General features: G+C 38.4%; 1 protein-coding gene across 3 annotated transcripts in view; it reads left to right on the top strand.

The window, feature by feature from the left end:
• Positions 1–329: 329 nt before the first annotated feature.
• Positions 330–24,390, top strand: part of TAB3 (TGF-beta activated kinase 1 (MAP3K7) binding protein 3) — a 48,683-nt gene continuing 24,622 nt past the window's right edge. For all 3 annotated transcript variants that reach the window (XM_052794196.1, XM_052794194.1, XM_052794193.1), the window contains exon 1: positions 330–459. The gene's annotated coding sequence lies outside the window, so the exon portion shown is untranslated. The remainder of the gene's footprint in view (positions 460–24,390) is intronic.

The raw sequence follows: 24,390 nt of genomic DNA, 5'->3' as shown, positions 1-24,390 counted from the left end.
CAGCCCCGGCGCGCGGGCCGCGCCATGTCGGAGCCTGGTCGGCGCAGGCCGGGCCCCTCCCCCCGGCGCGCGCCCGGCGGCCTCTAACGCCCCGCGCTGAGCGTGCAGGCGCGAGCCCCGGCCGATCCCGGAAGCGCTTCCCCGGCCGCGCGCAGCCCTCCAGGCCCCCCCCCCCCCTTTCCCTCTCCCCCCCCCCCGCCCCCTCCTCTCTTCCCCCCCCCCCTTTCCCCTCCCCTTGTCTCGCGGAGACCCGGTGCCGCCGGGAGAACGCCCCCCCCCCCCCCCCCCCCCCGCTCCGCGCGCCCTCACCGGGGGGGGCACGCGCCTCTCCCTCTCCCTCTCCCCCCCCCCCCCCCCGGCAAACGTTCGCCGTCCCGGAGGCCCGGGGCTGAGGTGAGGTGAGGGGCCGGGCGGGCGGGAATGCAGCCGCCGCCGGAGCCGAGCCCCCAGCGCAGAACGGTGAGGGGGCAGGCCGGGAGGAGAGGAGGGGGGGGGGGCTGCCCTGCTGCCGGGGGGTGCCCCGTTAGGGAGGGAGGCGGGGGGGGTGACCCCCCTACCCCCCCCCCCCCCCGGGTAAGGGAGAAGCGGGGTGGGAGCGGGCTGGAGCTGGCGGGTTCCCCCTCGGGGGTCCGGGGAGGGGGGGGGACGGGGACAGACTGCCCCCCGGGGGGGTGTGGGGGGTGTCCGGTGGGGTGCGGGGGCAGGGGTGTGGTGCTGGGAGGGTGCTGGTGTTGATCCTGGCTCCTGTTTTGCTGCCGCACTCCCACGCACCGAGCGGAGGAAACTTTGGTCTTTGTTTTTTTGGAGCCTTTCGGAGAGGGTGGGAGGTTGGCTGCCCGGGGATCCCGAGAGGGTGTCCGCTTAGGAGGGCGGCTGTGGTGTCTGCTGGGCCACAGGTGCTGCTCTTGCTGTGTAAAAAAAAAAAAAAAAAAAAAAAAATTAAAAAATAAAAAACCCGGCAGAAATTCACAGGTAAGAGAGCTGCCACTGCCTCTTCGACATGTTGACTGCAGTATGATGATGCTGCTGTTGTGGCTTGGCTCTGGAGACAGAAGGCCCCCAAAGGTAGGAAGGCCTTAGTTGCGCTCTGTCCGGAATCTTGTCTTCAGGTCAGATGTGAGATCTTATCGGTTGCTTGTATTGGCTGTTGGGAAGAATAGCTTCGGTTTTTTTTGGTTTGCCTTTTAATATGGGTGGATATGGTGGAAGGATGCTGCTCTTATTTATGGCTTGATACTGTTCCAGTGTTAGCGTTTGACTGTGCAGTTGGTGTGTTTTCCCCTTGTTCAAACATGACTTTGTAATGTGATATTGGCTGTGCTTTCCCTTGCTTTAGCAAGGAGAAAACAAGGAAGGGAAAGGCAGTTGCGTAGATGGCTTGAGAGTAACTGTACTCTGGAGTTTGGTAGAGAATCCCTGTCACCAAAAAAACCAGAATGGCCCAGGTATGCCACGCTGGAAGGTAGTGGAAAAACTTCAAGCAGGATACTGTGTTCAGGTAAATATGCATAAAACTGTCTTTGAAGGTTTCAGTGGTATCTAACTTGTAAAGATGCTATTAGTAGTCTATTAATAGGCTTATAGCTGATAACACAGTAAATATTAGCTAAATAAAGAAATCAGCTAAAAAGATAGCTATTTGTAGTGCTTTTATAATTGCTTTTATAATAACTACATTTCAAGATTTTTCAGCTTGGCATTTTGCAGTAGCTTTCCTTTTACCCTCTTCCGTTCTAAAGAAATATTGCGAGCGGCTAGGCCAACCCGTCCGTCTGATGTATCGATAGGCGTCCGTTATTTTTAGTGCTGGTGTTCACTGTTACAAAATTTAGTAGTTGTTTATAGGCTTATGTTCTGTAACAGGTCCACTTGACCAGTTCTGTTTTCGGAGGGCTTAGTATAAAAGAACTCTTAAAACTTACAGGTAAAGCCTGCATGGTCAAAGGTCAGTGTCTCTTCTGATAGCTTTCATTTCGTTTTCTAGATCTGTGAGAAGAGCAATACTTTCTTCTGCCCCTTTTCAAGTATATTTTCAGTTAGCATATTTCATGTAAAAAGAAGAAATGTTAAATTCGTTTCCTCTTAGTAGTGAGAGAGGAACAGGATTCTTAAAAATAAAGTATTTCACAACATTTGTTGAAGCCTGCCCTTTGTCCTGTCTTGTGAATGGTGTCAGTTGATAGCAGCAATCTGAGGAATGCCATAACAGCCTGTATTAACGTATATATAGACTGTCTCGGTTCATCCATAAAATTACTAGCGTATTAAATTTTACACACATTAGTAAAGGATAATAAAATCAGCATTTAAGTCTGCCTTTAATCTTAAATCTTTTGGTTTAGGTAGGTACAGTGAGTTGGATAAGTGTGATGGATGCTTATAAGGAAACTATACTTTTATGATGTATTTTTACCTGGCTTGGGTCATAACCTTTACTGTAAGTGATGGCAGATAAATGTAAAGAGATCCGTGAGACCTGTGTCCATTCTTTCTTGTTGTTTCCTGGATCTCGTTGAGCCTCCTTTTTCCTTCCATTAGTCATCATCTTGAGGAAGGCAAGATAAGTTGAATAGGTGTTGTGAAAACGAGTCCTCTTTTCCACCCAGCTTTGGTGATACACCTGTACTGATGTCTGTCCATTGAGTTGCAGATGAGTAAATGGTAATCCTAGTGGTAAAGGATTCCTTTGAACTTGTCCAAGAGAATACACTAACATGATTCTTAAGGTTATCCACTAACAGCTTGCCTCTTTCTGTCCCCTCTCAAAAATTATGTAGTGCTTCAATGAAGTTAAGTTTTCGGTTGCACTGGTCTGTAGATGCTTTCTCCTGACTTTAAACCTGTGGTGATTCATCTTCTATGCATTTTTAAATAGCATTAAGTAGCCTCAAAGTATGACCTGCAAAAGTGTTCTCATTTAGGGTCAGAGTTACACGTTTCCTTGCGCACTGCAGTATATAATAAATACGGAACTTAGGAAGGCATTTTATTGAGTTATTTTTCAAAGAGCTTTATCTTCAAGTGGGATGATAGTTCAAATTACTTCTACAGCAGCAGTGTTTTAGCAGAATCACTAACAATACAAGCAGAAGCCTTTGATTTACTTCTTTGACACCAGAGATATTCCAGTGATGGTCCAAACATTGAGTAAATGATAAAATCCAGTAAATTCTGGATAATGTCAAGTCTACCATGTATGCTTAGTCATCCAACTCAACTAGGGTATGACACGTTTTGCTCTAGGAGCGTCTGTATGATGCTCTTCTTTCCACTGCTGTGAACTGAAGTAGGTGCAGTGCCTGGTGTGTATGCACCTGTGTGCATGTGAGTAAAGATATTTGCAGTGAAAGAGTTATTTTTGTTACATGGTACATTTGAAAGGCAGGTGACAAATGGATAGCGAAACTAAGAGAGAGTTGATACAAAGCCTGAGACTTTTTCATAAGCACCTTTTGGACTACTTTTGACTGCAAGTGTTTCAAGTTACAAGGTAGAAACAGCTGTGACTTGTGGTTTTGCAATATTTTTTCCTGTCCCTGTTACTGTCTTTACTCAAACAGAAAAAAAAAAAGCTAAACTGGGAATTGGTGGTGCTGCCTAGTGCAGTAAACTGATATTAGGGTATTACTTTCAAATCCCTGCCAAACTTTCCTGGTATTATTTGTCTTTTTTTGCAAGTTGGAGCTATCCTTCTGTTACCTATATAACGTAAATTTTCTGCAGATTGTTACTTCTGTATGGGCATAATAGACTAAAATATTGTCTGAAGGGCTATTAGCTGTCTTGTTCTCGTGAAGGACCAAGAATCGTTTTGTCGAGATTGAATTTTGATTGATTTGTCTGGTGATGTCATGGTGCCAGTTCGCCATGTGTGAAGCATTCTTTCTAAATGGAACGATGAGAGTTTTGAAATACTTGTTTAGACTCATGTATGCAAATGTTGAAGGTGTTGGTTGAAAACAGTTCTAGGATAGGTTCTTGTACTCTGCCAAACCTTAAAGTATCAGTCAAAGTTGTCCTTTGAAAGGCTTTCAAATTGTGAATATGCTAGTAATACTACGCAAATTTGTCTCTCCAGCTTCAGACAAATGATGTAAGTCCGACCTGATAGTGTAGATGGTTCTGGGGTACTGAGTATCCATTCCGAGTACCTCTTATTCTGTATGAGGTGGATAGTTGGTCAGTGACTTCTGTGCTGTGTCGGTCAGTGCTTAGAAGCTGTCACTGTGGTACAACTATCCAGGAGACTCATGGGCCCAACTACCAGAAAAAACATCACTGAAGCCTTTTTATTGCCATGAGAAGCTGGAATACATCTGGCGAAATTCAGTATGTAATAAGAAGGTGAGACAAAGTTACAGTGTTGCTAATTAACCCTACAGATCAGGATGGGCAGCGAGTTCTTAATGTTTGGGGGTTTTCTTCTTCTTTTTCTCTTTTTGAAGATTAATTGTACTAGATAGATCACACTCTGTGATCTATCTCAGTTAATGTCAGAGTGGAACTAACATTTCAATATTCTTACACCCCGTTGATTACTAGGTTGAATGTTTCTCCCTCTTCAAGTACTGTTTCATAATAGCCAGCATAGCACTATAGTATAAAAGTGAACAATGTCATCTCTGTTAAGGTTATATACAGCTTTGTGTTCTTAAGAAGCATTAGTTCTTGCATTCCAGGTGGGCTTTATTTTATTCAGGGCCTGAATTCAAAGTAGTGGTATTTTAAAAGCATCTTCAATGTATTACCAGGTTTTGTCCTAACCTAGCTCTTTTGTAAGGAAAATTACTTCTTTTGCTCTTTTCAGAGGGTTGTATAAAGCAGGATGGCTTCATAAGCAAAGAGTAAAGCTACAGAACAGAGATAAAGGTTGTTCTGCTATAGTAGTGTTCAGTAACCTGACTGTTACAGCTGAAGTATAGAAGTTTTCCTACCTGCGTGTGGGCTTGCTGGTGGGTAATTAAGAATGTTTTCTTAAAAACACCTTTCAGCAGATTATGTTCAATCAGTCGTGTTCCACACACAGTATGCTTTAATGAAATGCTTGCTTTCAAATGAAATTGTCTATCCACTACAGTGTATATTAATTTGAAAAGTGGATCAATTTCTGTGAAATCATGGTTGATCTAGGGATACTTTTAGAAAAAAATTCTAATACTATCAGTACTTGTCTTGGATGTTGTAAAAAAAAAAAAAAGGATACTTTTCTAAAATGTATTCAGTGTTGACTGTTTCTTAGCAGATTTGATAACAAGATCCACAGCAGTGCTAGTGTTTTAATCTTGTTACAGCTTTAAGCTTTCATTTTTCCCTTCCTTGGTTATGTTCTAAGGTAATTTGTCCTGAACTCTCATCTGTTTGAACAATTCATACTAGTGAACAATGTCACAACTTACTGAAAATAGCTGGCGAAAGGCTTGTTTTCTTTCTATGTATGTCATAGCATCATAGCATTTGTCATTTGTCACATTGGTATAAATCCTCAAGTACAATTCTTTTTGTTCTGTGGGGAGTTTGTATACTTTGGCTTAACTCAAGCTGTGGACATTTATTCACAGCACTTGAAAGAGTTAGGGATTTGTTTTCTTTGGTTTTTTTTGGCTTTGGGCATGGGATCAATAATAGTTCAGAGCAAGTAGAGGGGGTGGTTGTTTTTTGTTGGTTTGGGGGTTTTGTTTTGTTTTGTGTTTTTACCTGGATGTTGTGCAAGTTATGAAAGGAATGTAAAATTTGGCTTTCATGTTCTTGAAGATCAGCTTGCAGAAGTAGTAAGCCAGGCACTAGGTCTTTTGTGGAGCATTGCTGTTGAAATGTATCTGCCTGCCTTTCCTCAAATTCTAAAGATTATCTTGATGGAATAGTAGTTCTCGCTGTAATCCTGCTAATGTCAGATCAGAAATGACATGTCCAGGTAAGGCAAAGTGTTAATGTGGTACAATTTCACTCTGTTGCTTCATATTTGCTCAAAAAACTTTAATAGAATAAATTTCTCCCAGCAAGTATTTCTACATCAAATAACATCTTTCTTCCCACTGCTGACTTGAAGGTGGTAAAAACTTTTTATTATTTTCTGGGTAATTCTACTGAAATGCCACTATATGTCCTTCCCTGGTACAAATCGAATTTTAGCTGCTAGGTGACCTGGTAGTGTACGGATGTGACTTTAGTAATCTTGGAATTGCCGAGTAAGTGTTGTAACTGAACTCGTAATGCTTGCATGAATTTATATTTAAAAAGAGACGTTTTTGTTAGTGCTTTCATAGATTAGCGTGGGTTTTGCAACTCATTAGTAAGTTTCAAATGGACAGCGTGGAGTAGCAGTTATTTTAGTCTGGGTCTGTGCTTCATTTCCTGCTGTTAGGACAGCATTGTAAAAATGTGGTTATAGAAGTTTGCTTGCTGTTACTTCTTCCTGAGTATCAGCATTTTATACAGGTATTTCAAAGCAGATCTCGCTGTTCGCCTGAAAATACCTCATGTGCTGTGAGCTTGAGCTTTTTGAATAATCATTCAGGATGATGTATGCAGTTTTGTACTTTCTCTTGCTTCTGTACTGAAGAGGTTAGCCTTGGATGTGTACTGGTTTCAGTAGCGGGTAGTGACAGTGAGATAAGTCCCTGATCGCATCCAGCTTCCTTCTGCATTGGTTTGAGCTTATTAGCACTTCCTGTAACACACATTCTTTTACTATTGTTTTCTTGGAATATCCAGTTTAAAGGAAGAGGGGACAGAAGGGGAAAGCAGTTTCTACTATATCTGTTGCAGAGGAATTAAGTTTATAAATGGCAGAATGTAGACCCTCTTAAATGAAACCTGCCTCTCTGCTTTTGAAGCCCTTTCTCTAGGTACAGTAAATGCTGCTTTTGCTTTAAAGAAAGTTCTAAGTCAAGTAAATGTTCTACCTGCCAATCCTTTTTCAGATTTGGGAGTTGAGGTAAATGAGGCTGAAGGTAGCCTTAGGCCTCAGAGAGACCTACGTAAGATCAGCTTTTTTGATCTGTCTTTAGAAATGATCTTCGACTGTATTAAAAAAAAAAAAAACCCCAAAAAAGTCAAAAAGTCACCGAAGTGTTGAAATAGAGTTCCTTCATCTAGGAGGAAGGGCTCCATGAGAGGGAGATGGATTAGTGGCTTCTGTAGAGGACAACTTTAAGTTTTCCAAAGACAAGAAAGTTACTTGCTCTCAGCAACTCTGTACAGTAGGTCTTGATGTTTTTAGTACCATTAACTGGATGACATCTTCCTGTAGTAATGCGGACACTGAGGGATCTTCACTGATCTTTCCTGTTGTTACTCGGCTAGTACCAACAACAGGCACTAGTACCAACAACGCAGACATTGCTGGTACTGTGACAAACAGTACTTCTATTTCTGGAGCAACACCCAGTCACTTGAAAGCTGCTTTTCCCTAACTGAGACCACTTTCTGTAAAAGTTCTAACAAAAACACATGGCAAGTCTCCCGAGAGCGTATGTTACCCAAGATGTGATCAGGGCACAGAGGCTTGTGTTGTTTGGTTCTTATCTGTACAGTTCAGTTCTGGGCTTTTCATTTTCAGAAGTCCTGGTGCCGTTTGTTCTCATGTACATCCATTAGTGAGAGGTCAAAACACAGTGTTAGTGGACAGGTGTCTTCAGTCTGATGGAGGATTCCCCTCCTAGAAACAACAGAGAAGATGAGGGAAGAACTCCTACTTCTCTCACCTTTTGAGGAATCCATATCTTCTCAAAGAGAAGATTTTGCTTACTCTTGGTGGTTGGGGGAGGTGGAGAAAACTTTTTATTGCCAGTCTTGGGCTCACTGAAGCGGTCGTGGTGGGGATTGCTGTTCACTGACTTGGTATCTCTAACTGGATGAAGGGGAAGTGGTGTTAGGGAACTGGCAGGAAAGGATCAAAGGAAGTTTGACTCTATTCTTCTGTGAATTCAGTTTAAAAAAACCCCACAAAACCCAGTCCTTTTCTGTCGTGTGTGTGTTCCCCCCCCTTGATTCCTGTTAAAATCTACATCACAGTTCACTGTTCAGTCCATCTTTCTGTAAGGAAGTCTAAAGAATTCTTTTAATGTGTCTTGTTTTCTGAAAGGTCCGAAAGGTAAGGGTTTCATAAGTACTTAGAGTGCTAGAAGAAGGGGGGGAGGGGGGGAAAGGTTTAAGTATTTCTCTTTGATTTATAGTCTTTGGTTCAGGAGGGAAGAAAGTAGTTATGACATTAACATTTTAGTATCTCTTGTTCTTATGTTTTTATTATGTGATAGAACACAGATTCCAGAAAGTACAGGCATGTTTTACAGTGAAATTTGTGCACTCATGACAGTGGCAAATTTCTGCTTTGGGGTACTCTGAATAAATTTGCCTGAGCATAATCATTGGTCTACTGTATCCACTTGTCCGTTCGCGGAGTATTTGAGTTTAAGTTTTGTTAGTAGTAGTTTATAGTAAAGGCTACTGATATTTTGAATTAGTTCCTAAATGCTACTTTCTGAACTGAGCATGTTTATATGCCTTTTTTGCCACTGTTGGTTGTATTGCCATCAGTAAAAATGGTTAAGATGACTACCACGTGCTTATGTAAGCTGCACTCGTTTTTAAATGAAACTATTTATGGTACAGGCTATTTAGTCTGTTCAGAAATGAAAACTACATCCTTAGGGGGGATGCATTTAGACTTGCTTAGACCTTTCTTTTGTCTGCTTTCTGAGTCTTTTTTTTTTTTTTTTTTTTTACTGCAGTTGTTTTGGGGGGGGGGGGGGGGTTGTTTTGTTTTCCCAGCAAGTGTATGGTATACTTAAACTTGCAGGGTAAGTTATTTCTGTGTATAGTAGAATTTATGAATTACCTAAACATGTTACATAATCGTAAATGATCTTAATTTTTATTAAACTATAAGAAATGTCAGGCAATCAGAAAAACTTGATGTTTTCGATAATTTGTTCATGAGTAGCGATGATCCCATGTTATATAGTAGGAGCAACTTGGTTGGTTAACTGGTAGTATGTACAGAATGACAGAATGCTACTAGAAGACTATCCAGTAGGCAGGTACTCTACAAAAAAATTGCTGGATTTTTTGCAATATTCAAGAAGTATTGTGGTGGTTATTTCAGCAATAAAGCAGCAAAGTTGTATTGCAATGGTATTAAATAGTATTTAACTAGTGGTCCTTTAACAGTTAAGTACATTGCTAGCTATGAAAAAAAGAATGCTTAAGCATTAAGTGAGTTTACTAAGGTGTAAACCTCAACACTGAATTATAATAGGTTATTGCTATGCATATATTTGAGTACATAGAGTTTGTGTTATTTTTATGAAATAAGTTACAGATAGTCAAAGATGAGTAACTGCTGAATATATTAATGTAATTGTAAAACTTTCTGCTGAGTAACTTTTCAGGAGGTATCTGGGAGGATTGCAAACTTCTTTTTAAGTGTTTGTTTTAATTCTTTCATGACACTGGATTAAACTCATTACTTTTATGTATCTCATTAAAATACTAGCATTTTTCAAGCACAGTATGGGTATTTTGCATAGTTTGCTGTGCTCTTTGGGTTATTTTCTCTCTTCTGTGATTCTTCTTGTTTGCTAATCCCTGAAATTCATTCACAACTAATCTGGTCCTGTGGTCAAGGCTAAGAACTCTTCCCAGTTCTTCCAAATGAAACAGAAAATGAAGACTCAGAAAGGCAGTTTTTCAGGGAGGTTGGGAACAATCAAGCTTTCTCCAAGGTTTAGGTTCCTGGCTTGCTTGAATGTAGATAATTTGGATTTCACAGGGATACTGATTTTCTGTCATTTAACCTTGAAAATAAGACTTCTAGAAATGTTACCTGTTTTTCTTCAGTGTCTAAAACACTGAGTAAAGTATGACCAACCAGATACATTGGTTGCAACCAGAACTATTGGTTGCATAGTTGGTTGTAACCGTGAGGTGCCTTTGTGTCCCAGAATGAAATCTGCTAAATGGAATCAAAGATTTATGACTTGAACTGTTTTTGTAATGGGATAGTCTAACTTTTAATAGTCTTTTCTGTCTTGCCTAAAGCGAGAGTCTGCTTTTGAGATCTGGTGAGATCTCATTGTGACATTTTGATCTAACACTTCTCCCTCTCACCCCTGGCTGCCCACTTCTGTCTCAGTGTTTTATATCTGATAATGGCACAAGGTTTCATGGGGTTTTGAGGTGAATCGGGGAGCTGATCCAGATTGAGCTACTATTTAGGGTTTGTAAATCAAAGTTCAGCTTTAACAATGTTCAGTTCACCATTTGGTCCCTAAGTGTTTGTGCTGGTGCGTTGGGAGGAGCAAGCGTTCAGAGGAAAGGAGAAGCAAATTCTTTTTGCAGAATTGCTGTATTTTTGCTGGTTTAAAGTGATTATGAAACAGTCAGATGAGACTTCCTACGTGATAATTTTCTCTTGTGGAAACACCTAGAGTTTGTGCTATAGCTGAGCATTTTATGCCTATAAATACTTCACTGGACAAAGAGATTTTTTTTCCTCTAAAACTTATTTCCTGAAGTTAAAGAGTTTTTGTGCCCAATGCTCACTTGTTTTGATATTTTATGTTTTTCAGAGTTCAACAACAGTAGCAAAACCCCGTCTCTTTTTCTGGGATTGCTGTTGTTTGTTTGGTGTTTTCAGTTGTGACACTATATGCTGGAGAAAAAATGGATGGATTTGGATGTTCAGTATTTGTTTTCCCTTATAACTATGTATTTTTGTCTCCCTGCATAGAAGGGAAGTAGACTGCAGCCCTACATTCCCTGTTAAAAAAGTTTTTATGAAGCTTGGTATTTGGGTGTAGTTATGTTTATAATTTTTGGTGTGGGGTTTGGGTTTTTTTTCTTCTGTTAATTATTTTGCACTTCTGATGTTTAAGAATTTCTTTTCTTCTCACTTTTTTCTGGGAATAGCATTCGATAGCCCCTTAATCAGAAGTTCTAATATTACATAATTTCCAAGTAAGTTAAGTCTTTCTACTGACTCCCGGACTAGCCTAGGTTATGTCTATTCTATTATATAGTCTTCTCTAAAGACACAGGTTTTTTTTACACTGGTAATTTAAAAACTGACTAAAAATGTAAAACACATTTGAAAGTTCAATTTTATTTAGGTAAAAGCAGTTGTATGAACAGTTCCATAAATTTGGAACATGCCATTTTGAATTCTAGTAATGAGATTTCCTTTAATTCTTTGGCTCTTATTTGAAAGTAATCATTTGAATTTTGAAATTTGCTTTTTGTAATAAATTATTAAAAATTCTTACCCTGCATACAATTTAAGCATTCTTATTATGATTCTTTCACAGTGGTGTTCAATTATTGGCAGGTTTGGTGTACATAGTGAATACTTTGACATAAATAAGTAGGTATTCAATACAACAGTGTTTGAACTTGTAGCTTGAATGTATGCCTGTTCTTCTTTATGTGCAGTTTCTGTTTGTTCTGGAATCAGTTCAGTTGAATTGAGCGTGTATAACTACATAAAGAATGTCTTTACTCTTACACATACTTGGAAATTTGTTTATTATAAAGGCAGTGTCTCATTAGAAGAGTATTTTGTCTGCGTCCAGTTAATTTACTTTTCAAGTATGTAGAAGGTTACTCTTCTGATCAAAGTGAATGGTTGGGTGTGGAAACCTGACAAATTCTCAAAGTAATAGAGATCTTGTATTTGAGCAAGTATGTTCAGAGAGTTGATCATACATTTTCTTTTACAAGTGTTCAAATTTGTGTGAAATTTATTTTTAATTAACTTGAAAATTAGACAAAATATCTATTAAGATAGTTGAATTAATAGTAACTCCATAGGTTAAACTGTTTACACAGTAATGGAGAATTAGGGGGCCTCGAGTATCCAAGGTCTTGTGTATATCCTGAAAGGAGCCTAGTAATCCTTCCTGGTAGATAAGTTTGCTAAAATACTATACTATTATGTAAATCTGGTAACTAGGGATTCTTTTGATTGTGGTTCTCAGGTAAATACTGTTTTTAAAAAGATTCCACTCTTTTTTAGCCAAGAAAAACCCCAAGCTTTAAACAGTACTGAATTTGGTTTACTATAATGGAAAACTGGTGATGTGAAATATTCATTAAGGTAAGAATCAATTACTTTTGTATTACAAGGGTTTTTAAAAAGATAAATTATCTTTGTTTTTTAAATCTGATGCTGAGTCAAAGGAACAGGCATCTTACAGAGGTATCTAAATACTTAATTTCTACATTTCTCCAGCAATTGGATGGAACAGAGAGTCTTCATATGGTGTATAGTCTAACTTAACAGGTCTGTTACAGTATTGCTCAGCTCATCTGGGCATTCCAAGTTTTAAATACACAGTACTATTTGGCAAAATTATTCTTAAAATATGCTTATTCATAGCATTTTAGAAGTATGTTTATATCTAATTTTTAGATACGTTTGAATTCTGTTTCAAAATAAAGTAATAGTGTTTAATTGTCCAGAAGTATAGCATTGTTTTCCATCCTGTAGGGGAAGAATGACACGGAGAACAAAATAGGAACCCTTCTGAATAAGGCTTGTGCTTAAGCAGCACAATAAATGTCAGAGATTCTCAGCTTCTTCCCTCTACTCCCTCTATTCTAAAAGCAGAGAAAACCCAAAGCATACATGTGAGTCCAGGTCATGCAAATGCTTAGAGCTGTGATTTGTTTGTGTTTAATGCTTGTGAGAATTCTGAAGAAGTCATTGGGCTATTTTGTTAAGCAGAGGGTATGGCTACTTGTGCTATGATTTCAGAATCAAGGCATCAGGTTACAATGTTATTTTAACCTATTTTTGCTTTCAACTGCTTTTTTGGTTCTCAAATGTACAAATCTGTCACTTTGTGCTGCTGGTGTCTAGGGCAGACACTATCTGTCAGTTACTGGCTTCAGGGGAATACTCTGGTGGCAGTGTGTTTGGCTGGCAGGGAGATGACTGCAAATTATTTTAAACTTTAGATTTTTCTGCTGTCTAACTTCCTGTTGTATACAAGACTGCATTTGATTTGTCGGAAGGTACATGACCGTGATTTTTTTTCTCTGTGTTCTCAGCAAATGACGCTCCTTTAAGACTCCAGGGAGTTAGACCAAAAGACCTGTGTTTCAGATTGAAATTCTCTGTGTCTAAATGAAGAGCTGTGCATGCTCCATATTGTTACTCTCTGCAAAACATAAGGACATGGCACTTCTTAACAGTAAAGAAATTGGGAGATTGGCTAAAGAACTAACTTCATACCACATCTCCTCCTTTGCTGCAGCATCTAAGCAAAGAAACTTACCGTATCAGGTGAAAGAAAGACTTTTGCATTCTTGCAGCTTGCATCTGCAACCACTCAAACTATTGGATGGATATCTGTTGCACTCTCTGTGCTTGTGAATGTGAATAGCACTGAGCACAGCGCAAATACCAGGGCAATTTCAGTGTAGTGTAAAGAATGTTTCAAGCAGTTCTTTTGCTACTGTTTTACCAAGTTATCCACAAGACCCCTATGTCCGGTAAGAACAGAGAGGTCTGTTAAAACAAAAAAGGATGGTGCTTTTGGAGGATGCCTCTACCTTGAGCTGCTGGACAGCATCTTGTTTTAGAGAAGTGAAATAATCCAAACCTCTTAAAGAGAGTAGAATGAGCTAGTAACTATTTTAAGTTGAAGCTGTCTTTGAGCCCTATTTTTTTTTTTTTCTTCTTCTAAAGCAGGATTATGAGGATAGCTTCCTAAAAGGGAAATGAAATCAGCGCAGTTTATCCTACCAACCTTAATGGAGTACAGTAGGGCAGATCAGTGTGGAAATGATCTGGCTTTAGAGAGATGCTGATTGCTTTAAGTGTTTAACATGCATGTTTAACTTACATTTGGAAGAATATTTGTTATATAGAATAAAAATAAGGTATTTTAAAAACAGAAATTGTGAATACAGATTTTCGGGTGAAAGGCTTTGAAAAGCAAAATACTGCTTATTCCTGAAAGTTTCAGAAAGTGTGCTTCATTCATTTTGTCTCATTCAGATTTATACCTATTTTTTTTCTGTAGCTGTACCTGATGAAAGTGAAATTTGCTCGCAACTTCTCCATCAGACAGCCATGCAGTGTCAACTGTGGAAAGACTGGCTAGTAGTAAAGGTCCCCTTTCCCTTTAATTTTTATACTGTAAGCCTGATTTTATAAAGCCACAGAGCCGTTTAACATGTTCCTGCTATAGCTTGTGATCACAGGCTCTGTGAAAGAGGGCTCTAGCTCCATAATCACAAAATTGGTCTTTTTATACTCAGCTGTATGTAAAAAGTCACGCATGCTTCAGCCAGGAATTGCGTTAATCTTATCACTTGGATCTGAAATTTTCTGGCCTGGTACCAGACCAACAAAAATAAACAAATGTTATGACTGATGACCTGAATACTGACAACCTGCCACTGCAGACAATGTCATTGAGTAACCAAGGTGTCAGGACTGCAAACTCAGTTTTCCTTAACCTACCAAAGTCATGACTGAAAGCCTCTGAGACAGAGGTAAAGCATGGTCTTTAGAATCAGTTTGTGCTGTTACATAGCTGAGTGACCTGTGAGTGATCGTAATTCATAAAGCTTCTAATTTAATGTTAAATTGTTAGAAAAATTAGTTTCCAATCCTGTCCTCTGCTCAGAGCACACAAAAGAGTGTGAAAGTTATTTGGCAATATGAAGCGGAAATTAGTATCGTTTGTGCAAAAGTTCAGTGTTGGTGGCTGCCCTTTTATTGCTGCTATCTCTAGTTTCTCAGCCTGCCCTCTCTGGTGTTAAAACACCTGATTTGGTGCCAGGCTTTCTGTACGGGAGAGGACACTCTAAAGCTTTTATCAAGTAAAGCTATTGGATACTGTTCAAGTCCTTTGAAGCTGTGCAAGGATTTTGGCAGGAATGCATCAGTGCATCTTAGGATGAACAATTGTATTCATATTCCGGTATTTCCATTATCTTTTTGGGCTTGTTCTATTTCTAATCTTGGCCGAAGATTATGGAACAAGTGGGTCTGAAATATCTAGATTTCCTTGTGGAGATTTGCCATTGAAGCAGTTCCACATATGGGGCAGCTACAGCTTTATCTGAGTGTCAGTTGTTTAAACATTACCTTATACTACCAAGGCTTCTCACTACAACAGTTATAACATAGACCTTGCTTGTGGAAAGAGGGAAACTCACAGATTTCCTTCTACCAGACTTTTTTTGTATCCTATTAGTATTCTTTATATAGAATGCTGAAGCCAGTGCAGAATGAAAACATTTTAAAATATCTGCATTGTATAGTATCTGAAGCACATCTCCCCAGAAAGGCAGTCTGGGGCTAAGCTGAGATCTTAAAATAAGAGAGAGAAAAACCTCCATCTAGGGCTTATATGACAGCTGTATATTTACACATATATATAGCTACATACACATACGCATGTGTGTATGTTTGTTGTTGGCAGATGATGTTTTTATTTTAAGGTATCTTTTCTGTTTTGCTAGGAAATTGGGTACAGCAATTCCTGAACTATGGCACACACTCAAGCATCTATAGATGTACACGTATGATTATAGATAACCTCAGTGTGTTAATATGTTATATTGACATAAACATATATAGATAAAATAAATACAATTAACACAATGTTATGTGTAACCTCTTATTATGACCTGGTTTTGTGACACCCTTACGGGTGGGTGTTCATGCAAAGACTTGTCAGAAAATACCACAAAATAGGCAAGGTTCGCATTACAGTTCCTTATCTTAACAAATTCTCCGGGAATGATAGAAAAGACAGGCATGCTGCATATCTTGTCCACCATATTTTGTAGCAGTTAGTCACATCAAGGAAATTTACGCAGTCAGGCCACCAAAGCTTAATTCAAAACTTCAAAAGTGGAAGTTGATGTTTTGTGGTATATAGGGAGTATATGGTTCGTATTTCTCTGTGCTGTCAATAATCTTTTGCATTGTTCTGTATTGACTCCTGTCAGTTCCTTGTTTGTTCTGTTTCTGCTCTCTCCTTATTTCTGTCTTATTTTTTGTTCCTGTTTATATGCGCCTGTCCACTTCCCTCCTCTGTTTCCTCTGTGTAAAGTCATATACTCCATCAGTACGTGTTTGCTGGGGATCCTGAAATGAGGTTTTCTCATCCCCTCACTCAACTCCACTTCCTTCTAATCTAGGGTTTTTCTTCTAGTTTAAGGTGGCCAAAGTGAGGAGAGGCTAGTAGTAGTGAGGCCAGAAACAGTGTTGCATAGGTGTTCCTGCTTCCCAGTACCATTTTCTTTTCTTTCTCAACTGGTCATCTTGGGTATGAGTTGTAGTCAATACAGTATGCAGGCAGTCTTTGCAGTAGATGTTGCTTTTTGCGCTGTTGGCAGTTATATGGTCTGCTAATAAATTTACACAGGTCACTTAAATTGAAACTAATGCAGTTAGTATCTCCTTTTATCTCTGCAGGAAAATGATTACTTCTTTACATGTATAAATATGCTTTGCAATCATTTTCTTATTGGTGCAGAAAAATGTGAAAGTTTGAGACAGGGTGTGTTACAGAAATGGTCTGCGTCCTCTCCTGTAACGCTCTTCCATATGTGAAGTTATCAACAAAATAGAAATCTTTGGTTCAGTCAGTGTATTCAATACAGAGTATTTTCAAGGTTTGTCATATAAAAACCCATCAGAGACTTAACAGAGAAATTGTACTAGCCTGGTTATTTTTAACTGTTGTTTACAGCACTATTACTGTTAGCAATCACAAAAGTCTGTCAGGGATATTTCAGAAGCAGGAAACCTGATGTTTAAACAGTTGATTTAGAATTTTTTTCTCCTCTTTCTACCTTAAGAATAGCTTAATTCAAATAGTTCAAGTTTTCTTTGGTTGCGTAGAGAATTAGATTTTATGTTTTAAAGTTTGTTGTCATAAATCGCTCATCCTATTGCTGATTCATAGCATGGTTGACTAAAAGGAGTGAATTTAAACTTTGTAGTTCTTGCATTGCTTCAGTGGGATCTGAGAGGATGGCCAAGCTTTTACTTCACTGTGAAATTGTTTGCTGAGCCACCCAAGTAAATGAAATAACTGGTTAAAAATTCAAATGGTATAGCCCTGAATGCATGAAGTGCAGTGGTGTGCCTTTTATGGAAGTATCAGCAGGTTCAGATGACTAATGTGATTATGTTGCTTTTACTCTGTAAATGGTCAATTGTCTCTTTCAAATTTATTGATAGCAATTCATTTATTTAGAGCAAATATTTTTAATAGGGAGAAGCCCAAATCAAAGTGAAAAGTGAGGGAGACATTTAGGCTAATTATGTGAATAGCCAGTTGAATGTGTAACAGTTGATGTATGAGTGTGGTTAACTCTGAACTTTTACAAGTTCTATGTAGGTAAACCAAATGACAATTTGGTTCATATTTTTTTAAAATCACGACTGTTGTCTTCAGACGTTGTGAAACTTCGGGCTTTAGTGAATACTTACTGCTCTGAATTCCTGCAAAAGTATAGTGTTTCATTTTGTGGAAGTCTCTTGTGGAAGGACTCACTATATTTTGACCAGTGTAAATATATGTTGCAACAAAGCCTGTTCTCAATGTCTTACAAGCAAATTCAAAGTGTAGCAATGAATTTGTGATGTAGGAGCAGGAGCTAATACTGAGAATCACTTACCTTGTGTAGGAGTTATAAACATCTTTTAGGCTGGAACAGTGTTAAATTCCTGTTGAGCTTGTTGAAATTCAGGCTAGTAACCTGCAGATAACTCTCCATCCATAGCAATACTCTGAGACATTTCAACTTCGAGAAATGTTAATCTCACACTTCTGAGAAGGAAACTCACTTTCTGGAACAGTTTGTGTATTAAACAATAGTCCAGTATTTTTGCAGTTTGTTAGCTCAGTTTCCCTCTAGTATAAACCTCAGCTTCTAGTAATTGTTAAACATGGAAATATGAATAGCAGACTGTACTTCAAAAAATAAATAATGCTGAAGTTTATGATCCATGGATTTGCAGTAGACTTTTTTCCTATGCTTTGTAGTATATACTCAGTTTCATGTTTTCTTATATCCTTTTTGGCTCATTTTGATTCCCAAATAGGATATAATGGCCAAAAAAATTTTGCATCATTATAAAACTGCTTTTAACGGGGCCAACACTTACAGTTTATGAATTAGGAAATCTGACAGTATGCTGGTTCACTGCAGGTTTGTTTCCAGCCACAGCCTATATTTCACAAACGTTCGGTCAATAATTGTAGATCGTATGTCCTGGTAAGAAAGCCAATTCATCGTCCGCATAGCCTTGTGATAATCTCAGGATTATCTGTGAGGCACACAAACTCACTTGTGTTTACAATTTCTAGTTGCACCTAGTATTCTGCAGAATTCTGGAAATTGGTACTTGTTGCATAGTAGCATCATTCCTGAACTATCTCACTGCCTTGAAAACTTACTTCTCTTGTAACTTTGTTGTGTAGCAAGAGCTGCTTCTAGTTGCTTTTTGGTGTGGGAGAACCATAAATTCCTAAGTAAGTATTTACTAGTATCTGATGCGGTCTTTCAATATATAAAAGAGGCTTATAAGAAAGATGGAGGGAGACTTTTTACCAAGGCCTGTAGTGACTGTATGAGGGGCAACAGTTTTAAACTGAAAGGTGGTAGGTTTAGATTGGACATAAGGAAGAAATTTCTTACGGTGAGGGTGGTGAGGCACTGGAACAGGTTGCTCAGAAAAGTTGTGGATGCCCCATCCCTGGAAGTGTTCAAGGCCAGGTTGGATGGGGCTTTGAGCAACCTGGTCTAGTGGAAGGCGTCCCTGCCCATGGCAGGGGAGTTGGACTTGATCTTTAAGGTCCCTTCCAACCCAAACCATTCTATGATCTACTTGGTAGAGGAATTGCTGGCCAAGAATCTCTGAGTTACTTGCTAAAATGAGTATCATCATTCCAGTTAAGCAGTCTTCTCATTATCATTCAGTTTTCAGTATCTCCAGGTGCTTGTAATGTACCATGTAGCTATTGAAAGTAAATTCTACTTTGTGGAGATTTGACTTGTATATAGGGTAGAGATGACTTTTACTCCTTTTGCTTCCAAAGCAGTGGAATAAGTAAGGTCTCTTATTGTCAGATACTAGTCCTACCTTAAAGGACAGAAATTTAATCATGACCAATGGCACAGAATAATGTGTGACTTGTTTTGAAAATGTTAGATCTTCGTAGAGCAATACTTCTAACTCCTTTTCCGCCTGGCAACTTGGTGTCTCAGTGCCTGATTTTTTTTTAATCTGTGTAAACGCTAAACTGTTTATATTGTTCCTGTGACTGTCATAGATGGAAGAGGAAAAACAGTAAATAGATAACACTAGTCCTTTTAGATGTTGATGGCTCACAAGGGTGACAGACTGTAATGAAAGGGAGAAAAAGCAAATGCCGAAGCACACAAAGCAACACAAAATACATGCCTAAGAGGGAGTAGTGACTGATTATGACTTTTTGAATTTTAGTAACAACCTGTATCATTAACGTGCTTGCCCACAGACCACAGATGAAACCTTATTATGCTTCGGTCATATTTCTAGGCAATGTCAGTGTTGTGCCAAAAATGGATCTCTTCCATCCAGGTTTCTCTTACCTCAGAATTACATATTGCTTTTGCGTGATGAAGACAGCCCATATTGTATCACAATATTCCTCATTTATAGAATCTGTGGAAATAGTTTCAAACATGGATAAAACCAATCATTGCTTAAGTTTAAGCTAATGGGGGGGGGAGGAATGTCTTCATTGCTTTACACTCCTATTTCATCAATGTGAGATAATAGTATTCTCATCATGCTGGCTTTAATGAATTACGTTGCATTTCAGTACTCCGAGCTGTTCTAGGCCATCAAATGACACATCTGTGTAACTATTCTATGGCTGCGTAACTATTTTATGGCTAAATGGACAGGGATGTCAAACCAAGAGTTCTTAGGTGAGCTTGTATAAATTTACCATAATATAAGAGACCAGCTGGTCAGCAGTGATAGCTTGTCAGCTTTATTTTTAGTTTTATTTTGCTGTATACCTCTATACCACAATAAGTGTTTCACATTGCCTTCCTACCATCCAGGAGCTTTATGAATCTGTTGATCTTCTTTTATACAAGTGAACGAATGTTCATCATAAGACAACTTGACTAACCATGAAGTTGTGTTTTTAGTGATGTAGCCAGTCATTCAGAGCAGTGACAGCAGCATGCTGAGCTCAACTTTAAATATTGACTGCTTTTCTCTTGCTTTGTTGAACTTAGTATGTCTTTATGAACTGACAAAACGTCTTTAAAGTCTGTTGTACTTGTCTTTCCTACTCTGTGAAACAATACAGTCCCAAAGCTGTGGGATGTATCACCCTGTAAATAAAAAAGCTTCTGTAGCAAATGGTCATTGTGATTTGTGAGGTGGGAGAGTTGTTCTTAGCTATATGTAATACTAAAAATTATTTTAGCTGGACTGTTGCAGGGAAAAGTAATCTTTATTTTTTGTCATACATCATGTTTAAACAGAGTGAGTGTGTGACTGAAGGTGGTTGTGAGGAAAAATTGCACTCTTGGCACTGTTAAAACAGTTTAGTTTCTCATATTTCTGAGGTTTTAAGATCTTCCACCTAGTGAATCTTTATGCAGGTGTCACATTACCATAAAAGTATTTGCCTTTGCTGCAATCCAAAGTCTTAGTTGGATTGATATGACTGTTCTGACACTTGTCGTATGAGTTAATTGGTTTTTGTTTATTTGAACGGTTAAATAACTGGAAACTTAGTGTACCAAATTGTTCGCTTTATTATTCCCAGTATCAGTATAACGTGATGACTTTAAACCATTTACAGTCAGTTTAATATTCTACTGCAGGCACCTTTGAATTTAAGCCAACAGTGGTTCCAGAGGCTGCTCAAGGATTAGAGGTGAGATTACGTGATAGCATCTGCAGCCAGGTCACATGCCAGGCATGTTTACAAGGCTATAATTGGGTGCAGATACCTATTAAATAGTAGGTATGTGTGGGATGGGATGTTAAAAAACATATTTTTGCTTAGTTAATTCTTCATGAGAAGCAACTCTGTTTGAATCATCATGTTCAAATTTCATGGTTTTATTCAAGCTTATTTACAAGAATGTTGCTATTTAACAGCTTTTCTGCTGTGTGTTTGCAGTCATTGTAGGAAGCACCACAGTAATTATACACCTTAACATCTGCTGGAGTATTGAAATACGGAAGTGGAATTTGGGATGTGATCACGTAGTAATGTAGACTTTGGCCGAAATCATATTTATTTGTTAAAACCACAGTGTTAGGTGAAAACCAAAAGATATTAATACCTTAACTAATAAAGTGCTTTCTAAATCTGTCGGCTGAGCTAATTCCCTTCTTGTCTTCTCATGTTTTACTACTGGCGTGCAGTGTATGCAGGGTATTCTAGCCTTTGGAAGCATGTAACCAACGCATCAATGGAGACGAAGGTATAATCATATAAGTGATAAAGAGCTGGCTGCCTATAATCAGTTGGTCCGTCATAGTTTTCAGAAAGAATTTTTGTAGAGAACAGTATTGCATGGACTGTGGGGAAGTGACGTGGAGTTTGAAGTACAGTTTCAGTTCTGACATCTTCCTGGTGGTGTACCTTCTGAGCTCAGGTGACAGTCAGCTTTCTTGCAGTGCCACAACCATGTTCTCTAACTCCAGGATTGACAGCACTTGGCAAAATCCCCATCCTGATTTAGTGCTGTTCATACAAGAACAGCTTTGGTTCTTTTGTTCTAAGTCTGCTTCACATGAAGGTGCATTTTTGTTACAGCTTGAACTGATCATTTGGCTTACGTGTGCTGAGAAGAGGGAGGTGGTGTTCCTGGTCCTGTATCCCCTTCCCCTTTTTACCCTTTTTTCTTCCTTTCCACAGTAGTGTGCTATTCAGTGGGCCATGCATTGTGCAGGGTAAGCTTATTAAAGTAGTAAAAAGTGATTGGTTTTTATTATTATTATTAGTTGTTTTAGCAGGTTGAGTTAGTTCAGCTGAGTTGACTGGAGTGGGAAGAAAGGTGGAGAAAGCTGTTCAGTTGTGTATGAGTTGTTACTCACTACAACTGATCTCATTGCTTTTTCATGCTGCTTCCTATGCAGTAAATCTTGGTATCCTTGGAGGACTGTAGCCAAATCTCTAGATGACTCTGGAGGCAGTGGAAGTTTGTCCACTTCTATTATAGAAGCTAAATTGACATCCACCCGGTAAGCAGTCCTTGCTTATAGGGTAACTTCTTCATTCAAGAAACTGTAACAAACATGTAATTCACTGAATAGTTTTCAATTTATATACATGTATGTGTAAATAAAAACTTTGAAATCCTTTCCCAATAAGACAGTTTCTAGGGACTTAACTTGCCCAAGTTTGGTTTTTTTTTTTTATTCCCAAATAATAATAAATGCTTTGGACTAGTTGCTGAATTTGAGTGCTGAAGCTGGAATAGGTGATATTTACTTTTGTGAGAGGCGGAATGTTTTCGCCATCTTTCTTGGGCCATAGGGTTTAATAAAGATACTTCTAGTAAGCAGGATCATCTTTTAAATACAGCTTAAATCTTTGTATTACAGTAGTACAATGAAATAATTTTCACAGTTGGGAAAATAATAGATTATTTGGAGAATCTGTTATGCACTGTGCCTGGTAAAGGAGAACACTGTAGTTCAGTATCTGGATGACTTTCTGGTAGGATTATTTCCATACTATAAGACATCCTGAATGTAGGAATCTAGAGGTAAGCAGTCATGAAACATGAATGTCCTAATACATGTTATTAATAACAACAGCTTTTTTTTTAAATTGTATATAAAAAAGTTGGGATCTGCATAAATTTTTTTTTTACTTCCTAAGCACTCTGTGTACTCTAGGTTTGCTGTATACTTTAGTAATATTACTTTGTAGAGCAAGTCTAGTAATGGGAGTTTTTTTGTGCTTCGGGCATGAATGGTCTGTGTTCTTCTAAAAGGCTTTTCAGACTAGAGCAGATTTTTTTTTCAGAAAGATGAATAATTTATTCTTGAGACCAACTTCAGCAAAATATAAGTAGTAGGAAAATAAGTAGGAAAAATGCAATGACAAAACTGAAAAAGTAATTTCAAGAACTGTAGCTAACATGGATTGAAATTGCCTCAAGAAGGAATATGATTCATAAGATGCACTCACAACTTCATTTAATAAATTTAGAACAAAAGATGTAAAATGTCACTCAGATTCAGAACTCATGCTGTGCAGCCAGTTAGTCTAGCATGGCTTTGAAAACAAAATGGTATGTTTTAGTAAAGTCATTACAAATGAGTGTTAAGCTTTTATTATTGTTCTTCCATTTAAAGAACATCGTATTTTTCTTTTGGACATGATCTCATTTTCATTTACCCTGCCATTTTTGGTGAAAGTAAAATTCTGTACTGATCTAGATTAATGAAACTGAATTTTAGAATTTTGTATCTTTTTCTGCTTCCTCAGTTCCTGTCCTCACTCTTCACAGTTCTCCCTCTATTCACTACCAGAGAAATAAGGAAAGTTCCTGTTCAGGGAAGGTATTCAGACTGTTATTGCTCTTCTGTTTGGCTCAGCACAGGGATAAAGTTCTGAGTAGCACTGATACCAGTGTTACTCAGAAGTTTTATGCCTAAATGCCAGTAGCAAATATAAACAGGAATGAGGTGTTGGTATTGGCAAATGATATTTAAACAGATAACGGTTAGGAATTATTGTCATGAGTTTGGACTGTATAACTGTTTATTGAATTTGCTACTTCATATTTACTGCAAGTGAGTTTAAATGTCTCTAAAGTCAAAGTAACTTTTGCTTGGTGGAGGTGTTATATATGTTCATTTTTCTTTCAGCTTACTGATTTATATTAACATTAATTTTGTTCTTTCTGTTTTGAAGATTCCATAATTAAGAAGTTGATATTGTTTTACTGTTTTGTCCACCTAAGTTTCATGGTATCTTCATGCTCCAGTTCCTGCAATGTTTAGACAGAATAGAGCATCCAGCTTTGCTAGCTTTCCCTGAATTCTTTTCTACCTCTTGGCTAAAAGCCTGTGAGTCCAGTGCAAATGTTTGAAGGAATTGCCCTATGAGTGTTTAATTAAAAAAATTTCTACTGCATTTATGAATCTGAAGGCCAAAATTTATCTTCAACACTTTGATCAAACAGAGATGAACAAGGAGGAAAAAGATTAGATTAATTTACAAATACTGGGTTGAGTTCATGTGAATGCCATTCCATAAATATACTCTTTATCTGTAGGCATCAGCATGCATTTGATTAGAAGTCAGGACAATGAATGAAATTTAAGAATTACATTTGTGTAGTATTCAGAGGAAAAATAGAGGTTCTTTACCTGACAGTACTTAA

The sequence above is a fragment of the Harpia harpyja genome, chromosome 8 (genome assembly GCF_026419915.1).
Source record: "Harpia harpyja isolate bHarHar1 chromosome 8, bHarHar1 primary haplotype, whole genome shotgun sequence".
Classification (NCBI taxonomy): Eukaryota; Metazoa; Chordata; class Aves; order Accipitriformes; family Accipitridae; genus Harpia; species Harpia harpyja.
The sequence above is the reverse complement of the archived record's forward strand: the minus strand, read 5'-3'. Positions and strand labels throughout refer to the sequence as shown.